We start from the raw sequence: 17,509 nt of genomic DNA, 5'->3' as shown, positions 1-17,509 counted from the left end.
TGCTGTTTAAAAGGGGAATGTGTGGGAGGTGCTGGTTGCTGAAGGCAACCGTTTGAAGAGCTTCTGATAAAGTCTTGGTCTGTATTTGTTTAACTTTTGTTTGAACTTTTTCATTTAGCTTTTGCAAATAAATTTGGTTGGATTAGTTCCAGCCTATTGTTTATAAAAAGGGGTTGTCCCTACCATTCCAACAGGGCCAGTCGTAGGCTGGAACAGAACACCACCAGCAGTTCACCTCCCAATGACGTTGACCTGATGTAACCTTCCCATCACAAGACTCACTGATGACTCACACCTGATCCATCACAAGACCTTTACTCGACACACCCATACCTGAAGCCCTTGTAAACAGAACTCTGACACTGACATGCCCTAAACTCTGCTGAAGATGTTACCTAGCTTGGTAACAAAACATTTGGAAACCCACAAGCTCGGACAATGAACCTTCACTCTCAATCTTGGTGTTAATCTATGCTCATCTGAATGCTGATTGCTGAAGGGGGAGGAATTATTTTGGTCATTTTGTTCCCTTTCTGGCTTGTTGATTGCCAGCTTTGCATAATATATAGGTGTTATTTATGTCTATGTGTCTACTGATGGCCAATTAGTCAGAGTCCTAGGCTTCTAGAAATTCTTTCTCTAGCAATTTTGGACTTGGCTTTGTTTAGGATGGTCCACAGTTTCCCAGTTGAAATTATGGTTAAGTCTGTCCATATGTTGTGAAATTAATGTCTTTTGACTGCTAGTTGGTGTTCATGGATGCGTTCTGTTAGTCTTCTGCCTGTCTGCTTATGCAGTGGTTAGTTTAGTCTTTACTCTGTATGTTTTAGATGACTTCCCTTTTTTCTTCTGAGGCTACTGGGTCTTTTGGTTTACTTAGCATGTTTTGGAGCACTTCAGTTGGTTTATATTTATTCTCCTTTATCCATACAGCTTCCTCCATTTTGCTTGGAGACAAACAAAGTTGAATTATATAACAAAATGATATTTTATCTGTCAGATATTATACTGTTGAAATAGTGGTTATCATGTATATTAGTATGATATATCAAGAGCTGTTTGTATTTACAATGGGGGTACAGAAATAGAAAGTTGTAGGTTTGTTGTCATGTTACAGAGAAGAAACTGAAATGGCATGAAATAGCCTGTCTCAGGGAAACGCAGAGTAGTCCATGGTTAAATTGAGAAATAACTACTTGCACAGTATCTGGTAAATGAGCTGTGTTAAAAGCAAAATTTAGACTGAACAAAATATTATTGGAGCTAACCTTGCTCTTCCATGCAAAAGAATGAGATGTAGCAAAGAATTTTTTAAATAATTGTTTTGCTGATTTTTACTTTTCTATAAAACTCCCAGTGGCTACTTTCCATGCTGTTTCAGAGAATCTCTGATCCTTCAGAGCAGCTTTTCAGAAATTGCTGAGATGCAGGACTTCCAGTTAGGTGTCGTAGTGTGACGGATGCAGGAAGACGGGGCTCCATATTCTATGTTCAATTTCGCCCCGCTGGGGAGCCTAAAAAGGGTCGAATATCACCCCGGAGAGGTGACTAACAAGGAGGGGATTCTCATTGATCATGGAGGGGCAGCGGCCCTTCTGTTAGATCTGAGGAAGCCCTCCAAACTGGTGGGGAAAAGGCTGGCTACATTCGTGTGGCCAGTCAAAAGCTGCTGACAACAAAAGATAAGCACTAACTAGCAATTTTTGAGCAATGTGGATGGAACTGGGTGAGATTTTATTCTATTTTTATTATCTTAATACTGCCTTCCTGGAAAAAAAGAATGCCCAAAGCAAAGAATCCTCCCCAATGAGAGAGGGAAGGGAAGTGTTTGCCCTGCTCCTTCAGGAAAAGAAAAGTGGTGAGTGAATTGTTTTGGGGGGAAATAGAGAAAACTACAAGATCAATTTGGAATTAATACAGCTATATAGATTTGGGAACTAAAAGTACCTTTGAGACTTTTTTAAGAAAAGATATTTGAAAGTCTGTAAAATAGACTTGGATTTGGAAAGCTGGAAGATGGTATCAACAACATCTAATGGCAAATCATGGCACTACAAGCCAAGGAAACTTGGCTTAAAGCCCGGACTTAGATAAGACTCTCTGATGTTCCTGGAAATTTCACTTTTGCGGACTGCAGCTGGGAAAAGGCAAAAAAAAACTCTTGGACTGCTTATCTGTGTTGGGAACCCTATTGGACTACAATGACTACATACAAAAACAAAATGGGTGTTCCATACTTAGCCGCAAATGTTAAAAAAACATCTTTAGCACTTGTCTCTGAAGCTCCCCAGCTTGATATACCAGCAAGAAAATGTTAATGAATCTCAGAAAAAAATTCTTTCTATGTTGAAATCAATCCAAGAGACAATTATTTTATTTCAGGATGAAACTAAAAATAGCGCAAATGAGATAAAAGAACAATTTTCTAACCTAAACATACAAATTCAGACAATGACTACAAAGAAGGAATTAGTAAACCCCAAAACAGAAGGGAAATTAGAAGAGATGGGTTCAAAGATGGAGGACCTAAACAAAGAAATTAACAGACAGATGCAGACGAATGAAAAATTAGAAAATGCAGTGATAACACTGGAAATGGAAAAGATATCTTGCTTGTCAAGATATCAGAACACATTTGAGGATAAGGAAGAATTGCTGATCGAACGGATGCTAAAGCTGTTAGGAGAAATGCTGAATATTGACAAACAAGAAGTGAAAAGAAAATCTGAAGAAGGATGGAGGCTGTTTAATGAATATAAATGGGTTGAGCATTCTTCCAAAAATATTTCAATCAAATTCTCTTCCTCATTCCAAACAATATATACAAAAACAGACAAAGAATTAATTGATGATTCAAATGAACTGACTTGGAAAGTTATTTGGCAAAGGAAGAAAGCTAGAATAAGACTAAAGAAAATAAAGGTTTTGACCTATTAGATGGGATATTATACTATTAAATAGATGTTTGAATATGGTTAAGAAAATAGATAACTGTTAGAAATAAAAGTATTATTATAATTAAAAGGACAGGATTTGTAACTAGAATATAGTTTGTTATGAGATGGGAAATATGAAACTTTTAAAAGAGTTTGAATAAGGGAAGCTTTTGGGTACCCAAATATAATTTATTATGAGAAAATTATAAGTGATAGATATATTTTGAACATTGATGAGAAATTAAAATTTTTAAAAAGTGGGACAAACAGGATATTGATTGAACAAATGAATTTTCAGTACAAATACAATTGAAATATGTTCTGGCTAGAAAAGATATTATAAACTGACACTATCGATATTAAGTATTATGCTAGAAAAAAGTGATGAGGATGTCTATATTTAACAGTAACAAGAATTGTATTTGCCCAGTGTAGAAAAATGCATACCACCGGAAGAAGAGAGGACCAAGGAAGCACTGGATGGAGTAGCATTGGAACTAGACTGAGAAAGTTAATATGTACCACTGAATTACCAATAGACCCAGACAACGCATTGTTTATTAAGTACTCATGATTGTAAAATTAGAAAATTAATAAAATGTCTATATATAAAAAGTAAGAATAAAATAGCCAATGTAGGCATATGATTTCAATGTCATAAAAAGACAGCAGATTTATATTTATTTTTATACTGTCTTTACTGCTAAGGAGACACACTTGTAGCATTTTCTTCTAGGGGGCACAAAAATAATTACCAACTCTCCACTGGCCATGTACCAATTGCTCTCCTGTTCAAGCAATAAAATGTCTTGTGCTAGATCAAAAAAAGAAGAGAAAAAAAAGAAATTATTGAGATGCTGTACAAATATAATTGATAAGCAAACATTTTCTGTTCCTTCTAGTTCTACCACAAATCATGTAATCAGTAAGTCTCTGGCCTCATAAGCTTTGATTCAGTCTTCAATTTAAAAAAAGGTAAAACACAATTGCTAATTCCAATTGGAATACCACCAATGGATGGAAACTAGTCAAGGAGAGAAGCAACCTAGAACTAAGGAGAAACTTCCTGACAGTTAGAACAATTAACCAGTGGAACAACCTGCCTCCAGAAGTGGTGAATGCTCCAACACTGGAAGTTTTTAAGAAGAGACTGGACAGCCATTTGTCTGAAATGGTATAGGGTTTCCTGCCTTAGCAGGGGGTTGGACTAGATGACCTCCAAGGTTCCTTCCAACTTATTATTATTATTATTATTATTATTATTATTATTATTATTATTATTATTATTATCTACTAAATTCCATAAAAATCCACAGAATCTCTAAAAATTCCTTGAGTTTCAAGAAAATGTGCTGGAGAACCACACATAATCCATGTTTGTTTATGTGATGATGACGATGATGATATCATCGTTGGGAAGGGCTTGCTAGATGGATAAAAATACCAAATCCAGTCTAAACATCTGCTAGACTTTGTAATCGACCATAAAAAAAAACTTTAAAAATTTGGCTTTCCAATTTGGCATCTATTAAAGCTTGTAAACCTTTATTTTTATTTTAAAAAATAAATAAGTATACACAGGAGATCACTGATAGTGTGCTTCAAGTTCCTTCAGTCAAACAGTTCCATCTGTTAAGACCTTCTCTGACACAGTGACTGCCTTCTGGCATGATATCTCTTTGGGTCACATCCTAATGATGTTCTAGATGTCTTTAAAAACTTGGCTGTTCTCCTAGGGCTTGAGTGATGGTGCAGAGATAGCCCATTTGTTGTGTTTTGTGTTAAATGAAATCTGATTTATCTGGACCCGCCAAATTCTTTTTATTATTTTCTGTTTTTTAAAAAAAAATGCAAGCTGCCTACAGATGTTTTGAAGGTCAAGGGGCCTCTAATTCTAAGTAAATATATAAATAATATTGCAGTAAGTGATATTTATTTCACTAGCCAATTACTTCTTCAATGTAAGCACATATCAGGAGAAAGTCTTAAGTCAATGAAGCACTGTGGTTTAACATCCTATTAGAGATTTTCCTCAAATAAACACAAATAGCTACAGGTATTTTTCATGTGCTTTACTGACCTAATCTTAAAATTAAAATTTGCACAATAATACTGTATAGATCTTACAATAACAAAACTTTCCATTAATACATATCAACCTTCACCCTTCCTTCTAAAATCCAATATGTAAAATGTTCTTCTTACATAGAATTAATTCCCAAATTACATATGTCAGTGGCTCCCAATGTTTTGGGGAAAAGGAACCTGTTCCATGTAGAGAGGTTTTTCCATGGACCGGAAGGGGCGTGGTTTCGGGTGCTGCCTGCATCCCGCAAATGGAACCTCGCCAGTTAGTGAGGACTGGTTTCTGGCATGCCATGTCAAACTGAGATACAGCAAAGCATAGCTCTTTGTTACACGTAACTCATACCTTAATAAATGAGTTTTCTGGAGCAATAGAGAAGATAGTAAGCAAAGCACAGGGACAATAACAATAACTGAAGCTGAAACACAAAAGAAAGATGAACAACAGGGTGCCTTTCACAGTTGGCAGACTCAAGAATAATCATGAATTATGCATCAAACCTTCTTACAATGCTTTACATGTTTTTTAAAAATGTATTTTAGCAGGAACTGAAATCTGATTTTCAAACTCATGATTGGGAACTCCATATAGATTAGTGTCATATGTAATTTTATTCTATCATTAAACACAGAAAAATCAACCAAAACATTATAGGTGTTTTGTTTAGAAGGATGTGTATGAAAGAGAACTAAAGATTTCTCCTATCTCCTAAGTTATCTGATTCTAGAATCCCATATGAACAATAGGTTCTCAGTACAGGATACCTCATGTTGGATAGCCTTTCAGCACACTGTACTACACCACACCACAAGATAATGGAAAGAAAAACATAACTGCAAATCTACTTTGTCTACTCTAAATGTGTGAAGCAGTCACCAAGTGCATATGAGGAGGAAATTCTTTTGGCTTGCATATCTAATTTAACATTTTAAACTATTATGGAGATTGAGGCTTGGTTATCCTACAAATATTCAAAATGTTACAATTCAGTATACGTTTGTGTATATCAAAAAATGCACATAAACCTATACTGATGCACATATTACTGAAAATAGTTAAAAGAATCAGACAAAATCCTTTTGTAAATATAGGGTAAGTAACATTGGATTCACTACACAAAAGATACAATTTTTATACACAATGCATTTAAGATAAAAAAATTAATATAGTTAATATAGAAAGATCACAACAGATTGTCATCTAAAGGCTCTTTAACCTACTGCAAACCAGGTTACATGACAATAGTCCTGACTTATACAAGATCAAAAGCTAGCTCTAATTAATGAATGTGAGACATATTGCATGGATGAGGAAAGCTTTGTGCTTCTGAAGAACTACTGTATTTTTATATTTCTGCATGTGTAAATTTTGTGTCCTGGGAGTGACCTCTGGATGAGGTTGCTATGTAACTGAGTAGGCCAGAAACCCAGTTTTGCTTCTCTGCATTGGGCCAAAGACAGATGTGGTTGCCTTGGTTACAGTTGCTATGGAAGAGAGGCTTGAAGAGTGTCAACAAATTTGGAATGGTAGTTAGAAGGCCCACATGGTGCATAATTGGTTAAAACTTTTGGCTGCGATTTTTAAAAAAGAGAGAAAGAAAAGGTCAGTTGGAAAATAATAGGCAATCTGTAAATTACAATGATTATAGTAAATGGAAGTTGCCGATTGTTGAATTGATTGAAGTCTTCCAGCCTGAACATGCTAACAAACAAAACTGTATTGTGCTTCACACCAGATTTGGTGGCTGAAGTGATAGAAGTTGTGCTTTAAGGTAATGGAGAACCTCTAAGAATGCAAGATAGTGCAGTAGGAGATGGTTTCAGGAAATGTTTTGATCAGAGGCAACTAAAGGAAGAAAGGAAAGATAAACTAAATCTCCCTGAAAATTGGAGGGAATAAAATGATTTGGAAGTAGGGAAGTCTATTGAATTGTACACATTATGTGCATTTGCAATGGTGGAAAGTTTAGAAAGAGCTGGCTGAAGGTTTCTGTGTAAGTTTACTAGGACAAGAAAATTGTCTCAAACAGCAATCAATAACTAAAATCTAACTACAGTTTAGTCTAATTTACTATTTAAAAATGTTTTAAGTCCCTGTGTAGACAATTAACTTCTTAAATGCTGTAATTTTGTTAATTTATAAAGTGTGTCCAACTTCAAAGGCAGTTTTATGCCTTTGCCATATTACAACATTGCCAAAATATAAAGTTTAGTGGTTTATTTTATGCTGTTGTTGTTAGCTGCGAAGTCGTGTCTGACCCATCGCGACCCCATGGACAACGTTCCTCCAGGCCTTCCTGTCTTCTACCGTCTTCTGGAGTCCATACTGCTGGGGAGGGGTAAAATATGGTTCTTGTCAAGACCTTTATCAAAACTGGGTATGTTGAAATTCTATGTCCAAATAACTTGTGGCATCACTTAACAACTGTAGCAGAAAGTGTTGGGATTGTGGTGATTGAGCTAAGTGGACATGTGGGCATATCGCTCAAAAACTGTTTCACTCAATGACTGAGAACCTGGTCCCAATTATGATAGTGAGGACTACCGATATTAACCACAAGACTGTTTTTAGAAAAGACTAGTCAAGTAAAGATTTGTACAAATAAGAAATTTTGTTTTGCAAAAGAAATGAAAACAATTAGTAAAAGATCTGGAAAACTGGACTTGGGCTATAGTGGACAGCTCAATAAAATCCCTGCTATGCAGATGTTCCATGCTATCTACAGTTAGTATTACAACAGTATCAAAAAGGATACTGTGGAGCTGGGGGAAAAACCCAAAAGGGCTATGCAAAATTATTAGGGAACTACAACTTTCCTGACATGGCTCCGTTGGAGCCCAGGAGGAGGAGGAAGAGATGGAGCTGGGGCCAATGGAGGGGGATGGTGCAGTCCCTCTGCTCCATGAGGAATGAACTGAGGATGAGAACAAAATAGTTATGGATCCCTCAGGCCTTGGAAGAGTAGGCAAGGAGGAAAAAAGGGTGCAGGCTGCCTGAGAAATAGGGGAGGAGAAAGTAAGGGCAGGCAGCAGAGCAGAGGAGTGACGGAGCTCCGGAGATGAGCAAACACCTCTCCCGCCCATTCCACGAGTGTGGAGAATGGAGAGGAGGCAGAGTCAGCGCAGGGCGACCCGACTACTCAGGAGGATGGATGCCCCACCCCTCCTCACAAGGATCACCTAGAGAGTAGCAGTTAAGGAGATGCCATGAGTAGGGACTTTTGTCAGGAACAAGTATTGTATTTCACGGCAACACTCTCCACAGCTCTGAGAAGAACTTTGCTTCAGAATCCTTGCTGTTTGTGGACTCCTGTTTGATTCTTTGCCTTGATGTCTGGGGGCTAACAATAATGCAGCTGTTTTTGCTGTGTTCCCAGTGGACTCTCTATGCCACGAAGTTCCAAATCATCCATCATGAACTTTGCTGAGGTTGTAATCATCCCTTGCTCCTGGAGCGTAGCTGCTCCCTTGGACTTCCATTGCCGGTGTGTGTGTGTGTGTGTGTGTGTGTATGTGTGTGTGTGTGTGTGTGTTTGAGCCTTGCTCTTGGACTGTAGGTGTAAATTGTATGTAGAGACTTTGGGAATGGACCTGGAATTGCTGGATTATGGGGATTCCGGAGGATGATGGTAGAATAAATGCTGACAAGCCTCCGCCCAGCACATCTTGCTTGCGCACCAACCTTAAAGGTAAAGGTTCCCCCACACATGCATGCTAGTCGTTTGCAACTCTAGGGGCCAGTGCTCATCTCCGTTTCAAAGCCGAAGAGCCAGCGCTTGTCTGAGGACGTCTCCGTGGTCATGTGGCCGGCATGACTAGACGCCAAAGGTGCACGGAACGCTGTTACCTTCCCACCATAGCGGTCCCTATTTTTCTACTTGCATTTTTACGTGCTTTTGAACTGCTAGGTTGGCAGAAGCTGGGACGAGTAACAGGCACTTACTCTGTTACACGGCACTTGGGATTTGACCTGCCAAACTGCCAACCTTCTGATCTACAAGCTCAGCATCCTAACCCACTGAGCCACCACGTCCCTTGCACCAACCTTGGGTCATAACATTTCCCTTTATAACAGAGTTTCCCAACCTTTCTGGCTTTGCAGACAGGTGGGAGGGAGGCGAGAGAGGATGGTTCTGTGTGAATGGCAGGCAAGCGTGCATGCAGCTCCATTTGTGTAAGTGGCAGGCACGCATACCAACACTCGTGCAAATGGAACACACCCACATGCTTGCCTGCAGGCCGGTAGTGGACTGCGGGTCAAGGGTTGGGGACTCCTGCCTTACAAGGAAACTATAAAGCAATTAAGGCTTCTTGACTAAAAAAAAGGGAAGATAGGAGAAACACAATAGAGGAATATAAAATTTTGGATTGTGTTTAAAATGTGGATGGGAAGACAGAACCCATAATCATCCATTCAAATTAACAACGGAAGTACTTCTTCACATATGAAATTGCTGCAGTCTGTGCTATAACAGACACTATTGGTATATTTCCCTGATCACAAGCAACATACTTTATATAATATGATTGGAAGCAACAACAGCAAATGGATACTGGCCTCTTTTTCTTATTTTTGCAATTCCTACTCAGAATACTGCAGCCATTTTGAGCATTGTTTCAAGTTTGTCATTCTCTTGAAAAATTCTGGTGGAGAGATCTACTCACTGAAGAAGGCACATAATCTTATATTCACGTTGCTGCCTTTAATTATTATTATTATTATTAATAATAATAATAATAATAATAATAATAATAATAATACGTTGGAAGGGACCTTGGAAGTCATGTAGTCCAACCCCCTGCTCAGGCAGGAAACCCGATACCATTTCAGGCAAATGGCTGTCCAGTCTCTTCTTAAAAACGCCCAGTGTTGGAGCATTCACCACTTCTGGAGGCAGGTTGTTCCACTGGTTAATTGTTCTAACTGTCAAGAAGTTTCTCCTTAGTTCTAGGTTGCTTCTCTCCTTGACTAGTTTCCATACGTTGCTTCTTGTCCTGCTTTCAGGTGCTTTGTAGAATAGCTTGACTCCCTCTTCTTTGTGGCGGCCCCTGAGATATTGGAACACTGCTATCATGTCACCCCTCACCCTTCTCTTCGTTAAACTATACATACCCAATTCCAGCAACCATTCCCTATATGTTTTAGCCTCCAGTCCCCGAATCATCTTTGTTGCTCTTCTCTGTACCCTTTCTAGAGTCTCAACATCTTTTTTACATAGTGGTGACCAAAACTGGATGCAGTATTCCAGGTGTGGCCTTACCAAGGCATTGTAAAGTGGTGTTAGTACTTCACGTGATCTTGATTCTATCCCTCTGTTTATGCAGCCTAGCACTGTGTTGGCTTTTTTGGCAGCTGCAGCACACTGCTGGCTCATATTGAAGTGATTGTCTACTAGGACTCCGAGATCCCTCTCACAGTTACTAATATTGAGCAAGGTACCACCTATACTATACCTGATGATGATGATGATGCAATACTTTATTTAAAAAGACTTTTAGGAACATTTATTTTATTTATTTATTTTATTATGGGACTTATATGCCGCCCTATCTCCCAGAGGACTCAGGGCGGCTAACAACAATAAAAACCAACAGTACAAAAGTTAAAAAAAATTAAATAACAGCCCCAAATATTAATTATACAGTTAAAATTAAGACTTTTAAAAACCCATCATCAATCCAGGTCAGCCTGATGGAAAAGGAACGTCTTGAGGTCGCGGCGAAAGGACCGGAGGTCCGGGGCCATCCAAAGCTCAAGGGGGAGTTGATTCCAAAGGGCTGGCGCTCCCACAGAGAAGGCCCTCCCCCTGGGGGTCGCCAGCCGACATTGTCTGGCCGACGGCACCTTGAGGAGGCCCTCTCTGTGTGAGCGCACTGGGCGATGGGAAGTCATCCCCGGCAGCAGACGGTCCTGCAGATATCCCGGGCCTAAGCCATGTAGGGCTTTAAAGGTAAGTACCAGCACCTTAAATCTCGCCCGGAAGACAACTGGTAGCCAATGCAGCTCACGCAGGAGGGGTGTAATATGGGAGTATCGGGAGTATTTAATATGAATATAACAGAAGGGGCTTGATCAGGGGGCACATAATGGCAGCCTTAATTACAGAAAGGCAACAAATGTAACATCTTTTCAGAATTCTCTGTGCTGGTTGAGATTTAGTTCTTGTACCTGTTGATACAAAACACTGTTGATATCTGCACAAACTGTTCCTTTTGTGGTGTGACTCAGTGATGCTCTTCATGATTCACTTACAATGGTTGCTTAGGCTGCTGAGCTTTTTCTTTTGACCTTCGGTAGTTGAAAGATATGGTCCTGAGCTACAAAGTCTGTATGTATCGATGATCTTTTTTCTGCCTCTTTGCCATCTTAACATTTTAGTATATAAAATCAAGGAGTATTTTCCAATTAAGTCTGGATATAGTAATGTATTGTGCAATTTTTGCTATAATTTCTTTCATTTATTTTTGCCCGAGTTAAGCATCAGCTGGGTATGGTCTAAACATGACAATGTTTCTGCAACTTATTAAATAGTGATAGTCCATGCTTATACTGTAGAAATCTATTATGCAAACTACAGAAAAACTGGGAATGGAGGAATATTCATTAAAATAATGAAATCTCAGTGCATTTATAAAATTACAATTTCTCTGACATTGCACGGATGTTTAGTTGATAATTGAAAACATGCTGATGACATGACTTTGTTCTTCTCTGCCTTAAAGTCTGAATTGCCTCAGGGTATATTTAAAAAAGTGAAACATTTAAGTAAAAGATTCCAGTATTTAAATGTAAAATAACAATTGCTTCCATTATATCTTATGAGGATTCTTTTTTATGTTTTCAAAAATCCTCTCTGCAAACTTTTCTGCAGTCTGGCTACACGCAAGCGGTCACCTTGGATGAATATCCACATATTTTTTTTGGCTCAAAGAGTCAAACAATGGAGCGAGAATCTTGTTGTGAATAAGAACTCCTTCTTTGCTATAGTTAGAGCATTTGAGATGTTTTGAGTTTTGCCCAAACAGAAACCAAAATATTATTCAACCTTTAGTGCATTGTCTACTTGGAATATAGCCAACAGAGAATATGCTGATGGAATGTTTTGAATACAGCTCCTTTATTCCATTCTTTCATTATCTGCACACCACTCCTGCTACCTATTAAACTATTCCTATATATGTTTAATGTTTTAATAACTTAGTTTGTGTGTACGTGCATGTATGTATATAAACCATATACATACTGAGAAGGAATACAAAGAGATACAGTGATGCTCAAAAGTTTGTGAACCCTTTGGGATTTTCAGCATTTTTGCACAAATGTGACCTAAAATATGTTCTGTTCTTCAGACAAGTCCTAAAACTACATACAGCACCCAATTAAGCAAATGAATCCAAAACATTATACTCATTTTTTTATTGAGGAAAATGAACCAAAAGTGCATATTTGTATAGTGAAAATCTGTGAATCTCTAGGATTAGTAGTTCATTTGAAGATGGAATCAGAATCAGATGTTATCATCCGTGGGATGATAATCAGATGTGAGTGTGGGAGGTCCAGCCTTATTTAAAGCAGGGGTCCCCAATCCCTGGGTTGCGGCCCACTACTGGGCCGTGGCCTAGTCGGAACTGGGCCATGGGAGAGGCAGGCCGGTGCACACACGTAGCTCCACTCACACAAGCGGTGCCCCAAAGGCTCCTCTTCTCTCTTGTGTGAGTGGAATTACATGCACACTCATGCATGCCTGCCTGCTGCTTGCAGGAACTGGTTCCCCTTTCCCTCCCACCAGCCTGCTCCCGATGCTCCCAAAACATATCAGTGATAGCAGAACCTGAGTGGGATGAACGCACCTTACTCAGCTTTGCTGATTCACTGAGGCTCCCTGTGCAGGACACCCAATCTGCTTTTGAAGCATTTGCAAAAGCTTTTGGAGTGGAGAAGCCTGAAGGAGTGCGAAACTGTACCCCAAAGGCTTCTTTTGTCTCTTGCATGAGTGTAGCTGGGTGCGCGCACCAGCCCATCACTCAGGTGGCCCAGTTCCCCTCTTCCCCCCCCCCAGCCAGGCTGCCAAACCACAAAGGTTGGGTACCACTGATTTAAAGAACAGAATTCTAGTATTCACTATCAAAGGCTGATTTTCACAACACAGTGTTTGGAAACGTGTTATGATGAACATAAAGGAGATTTCTGAGGATTTCTGAAAAACAGTTATTGATGCTCAGCAGATTGAAAAAGGTGACAAAACGATTTCCAAAATGTTTAGAGTCCACCAGTCTATTATCAGGAAGATCATGAACTAATGGAGGCAATTTAACACCACTGTTACCCATCCCAGGAGTAGTTACCAAGAAGAATCAAGAGCAATGTGTATAATACTCCTGGAGATCTCAACAAAGCCAAGAATAATGTCCAAGGAACTAAAAGTCTTTCTTTCGTTGGCAAATGTCATTGTTCATGAGACCCCCTGCCAGTACAACACTGAACAACAATGGTGTGTGTGGACTGCAAGGAGAAAGAACTGCTCTCCAAAAAGAACATTGCTGCCTATCTACAGATTGTGAAAGACCACGTGGGTAAGCCAGAAAGCTGAAGAATGCTCCGTGGATGGATGAAAGCAAAATGAGATTTTTTGGCTTGAATGAAAATGTTACATTTGGCAAAAGGCAAGTGCTCCATTCCTGTATAAGAAAACTGTAAGGCTTGAAAGACCAAGTTCACACATGAAGATTCAGTGCCACTGATTTATTGCTAAAAGTCTATGCACAGGAATCTTCTGAAGTACTGGTCAACACCTGGTTATAGTGAGATAATGGTAATGATAATTGGGGGGAGGGGGTTGGACCTTGTTTGTGGCTATGTAAAGATTCAAGGCTGATACCTCTTTTTATTCTTTCCCTAGGCTCTCCCGATCCTTCTCCTACAAAATCCCAATTTGTGAAAGATGGTAGTGGCATATTGGTTTGGGCCTGCTTTGCTTCCTTTGAACTAGGGCAGCTTGCCCATATTGAGGAATTGTGACTTCTGAATTGTACTATCAAATTTTACAAGAAAATGTCAGGATAACTGTCCATGAACTGAAGCGCAAGATAAAATGGGTCATGTACCAAGACCAATCATCCAAAATATACAAACTTGTATGGCTGGAAAATGGTTAAAGCAGAAGAAAGTTAATAGTTTGGAATGACCAAATCAAAAGATCTTACCTTTAATCTTACAGAAATGTAAATACAAGAACCTGAAGTAGGCAGTTCATGTGAGGAAGCTCAGCAATATCTCTAAATTGAAGGAGGACTGGCTAAAATTCCTTCAACTCAGTGGTGGGATTCAGCCAGTTCGCACCACTTCAGCAGAACCGGTAGCTAATTTTTTGTTGCCCAGGCCCAGGATGGACTTCTGGAAGCGGAATCCATACAGAGAACCGGTGGTTCACATATTTTAATCCCACCACTGCTTCAAGTCATTGTGTAGGACTGATCAACAGTTATTGAGAATAGAATAGAATAGAATAGAATAGAATAGAATAGAATAGAATAGAATAGAATAGAATAGAATAGAATAGAATAGAATAGAATAGAATAGAATAGAATAGAATAGAATAGAATAGAGGCTGGAAGATCATCTAGTCCAGGGTTTTTCAACCTTTTCACCCATTGTACCACTTTTAGGATATGGCAATATCAGAGTACCACCAGTCGCCTAGCAAGGTGTTAAAAAATTGACCAAAAAAAAGGAAAAAAGTGATGAAGTACAGGTAGTCCTCGACTTACAACAGTTCGCTTAGTGACTGTTCAAAGTTACAATGGCACTGAAAAAAGTGCCCCCCAAGTCACAGCCAAGCAAGACAGCTCCCTGCCTGTGCTCTTCCTTCTGTCCAAGGTTTTCATTGTTGCAAGCATTTCTGTTGAGGATTGGCAGTGGGGTGGGGTGTGGGTTGGTTTTTATTCCCCCCGTCTGCTGGATGGTTGCAGCAGGTTTTGGTCACTTCATATGACCCTGGGATAATGTGACCATCATAAATACGAATCAGTTGCCAAGCATCTGAATGTAAATCACAAGATCCTGAAGATGCTGCAACATTCTAGCTGATCGGCGCTTCTTCTGGGCTCAGAAGTGCCAGGATCAGTGCCGAACTCCAGCTGGAGCCTGGTGCTTCCACTGAGCCCTAACAGCCCTGCAGCTCCAGCCATCTCTCGCTCCGGCTTGTGCGGTGCTGCATATTCCCCTCCCCCACTACCACTTTTCTAGGATGGTCGCGTACCACCTGCCAGGTGCCAATGTACCACAGGTGGTACCCGTACCACTGGTTGAAAAGCCTTGATCAAGTCCAGCCCACTGCTCAAGCAGGAGAACCTATACCGCCTCAGACAGGTGAATGTCTAGTCTCTTCTTAAAAATCTCCAGTGATGGAGCACCCACAGTTTCTGGGGGTAAGCTGTTCCACCGGTCAGGAAGTTTCTACTTAGTCCCAGGTTGCTTCTCTCTTTGATCAGTTTCCAACCAGCAGAAATGCGTCTCCACAGGAGATGCAGCAAGGGCAGGAGACAAGCGCCGGTGGAGAGCCTGCCCAATAAGAATGTCCACGGTGTTTCAGTTTGTCGGAGAAGAGCTGGCCAGGTGTGTGTTTTGTGTGTGTGTGTGTGTGTGTGTGTGTGTGTGTGTGTGTGTGAAAGAGAGAGAGAGAGAGACAGAGACACACACAGAGAGAAGCACAAGTGCCTCTCTCTCTCTCCCTCACACAAACAAACACACACACACACAAACAAACTGAGTGGGGGAAGAGGACTGGCAGACCAAGGGCAGGAGACAAGCACCGGTGGAGAGCCAGTCCAATAAGAATGTCCGTGGTGTGTCAGCCATGGTGGGATGCCTGAGATGCAGTGGGCATCTTAAGGCAGCTGTGTTCATTTGTCCCATTCTGTTTGGGCCGGTTCCTCCTCCTCTGTCCCCGTGACAGCAAGATAGAAAAACTCCCCCCCCCCATTTTTTTTATTTTCCATTTTTCTATTTGTAGTTTTTATAGTTTGCACCAGCTTTTTATTTCATAAATACGAGGAGGACTCAAATAGACATTGAGTATTTTATTTGAAAGTAACCTTCGACCCAGCATCTTTATTTTGGAGTTCAAAATGTTTTTGTTGCACGCAGAAATAAAAATTTGTTTTCTTTGTAGCAGTTCATTGATTTCATAAATGCAATACACTTTAGTTTCTTTATATATAGCATAAAGGTAAAAAATATATACAGTGTTATCTTCATTTTAGATGTCAAAAGGGTTTTGTGGCTCCCAGTGTTTTCTTTTCTGTGGGAAACGGGTCCAAATGGTTCTTTGAGTGTTTAAGGTTGCTGAGCCCTGCTCTAGAACCATATATTAACGTGCTTCTCCTTACAACTGGGAAGCAGAAAATAAGATGAAGCCACCCTAGACATTTAGTTTTGCAATGATTTATTGAATCAAATATTTTCTGATAGCAGTATACTAGTTAAAGAGCTTTTCTTCTATGCTCTTTTGTTCATTTACTACAGAGAATGCTGCCAGTTAGACATCTCTACATGTTATTTAAAAATGTTTCCAATCCTAATTCACATGAACAGCATGTTACATAAATGTGTGAGCTCATAAATCCCTCACAGTGAGGAAAGTGAGAAAAAAAATGAGCCCAAAATAGTACAGCCATCTATATATCAAAATAATAAAACAAGTGAAGCTTCTGAAACTACATTTCACTCCAAGACTGTCAGATCCTCTATCAAGGCAATTCTAGAAATAACAGACTGGAAGGTACTAAAGATTCATACTTTATGAAAGATAAAACAATAATTTGAGATATGCCATAATGCAATTCACTGTCAAATGATTTTAATCTAGTGGCAGGCCATTTCTAAAGGGAAAAGCATACTGTACTTTAAAGAGCATGCTGTAAGGGAGGACAGAGGAAAATGGATAAAATAATCTATAGAACTATATTTTAAACCTTTTGTGGCCTAAAATGTATTTTTATAGATATGTAAGGTTCAGATCAGTGGAAGGAACGTGGCTGTTAAACAGTGAATAATGTGAGAAAGGGAAAGAGATCCAAAGATATTTAAAATTAATTATGTGAAACTGGCAGGTGCTCTTCATTAAGAAATTTAAGTCATCCTTAATTGATTAAATATGCAACAAAAATGTAATCCAGTTAATTTGAGGCCTTGCTTTATTCTAAAAAAAATGTAGTTTAACAATCTTAAACCCACGTTTGTTTTACCCAGAATGCGTTGCATGGTATTTGTGTACATCAAACTGTGTGACTTTCTGCCAATCACTGTCTTTTTGCCCAAGCTATACCCTATAGTTTTATTTAATCTCCTTTAGCAGTTTATTTTCAGCCCTTCCAGGTAAATCAAACAAGGTATACAATCAGGTGAGCTACTTTTACTTTCTTTTAAGGCAGGGGTCTTCAAACTTGGCCCTGGCTGAGGAATTCTGGGAGTTGAAGTCCACAAGTCA

At 39.4% G+C, this 17,509-nt stretch overlaps 1 protein-coding gene; it reads right to left on the bottom strand.

The window, feature by feature from the left end:
- ST6GALNAC3 (ST6 N-acetylgalactosaminide alpha-2,6-sialyltransferase 3) overlaps positions 1-17,509 on the bottom strand; it is a 347,784-nt gene that overhangs the window by 163,504 nt on the left and 166,771 nt on the right.

The sequence above is a fragment of the Vipera berus genome (genome assembly GCF_964194415.1).
Source record: "Vipera berus genome assembly, chromosome: 3".
NCBI lineage: Eukaryota > Metazoa > Chordata > Lepidosauria > Squamata > Viperidae > Vipera > Vipera berus.
This window is presented reverse-complemented; position numbering and strand designations above follow the sequence as displayed.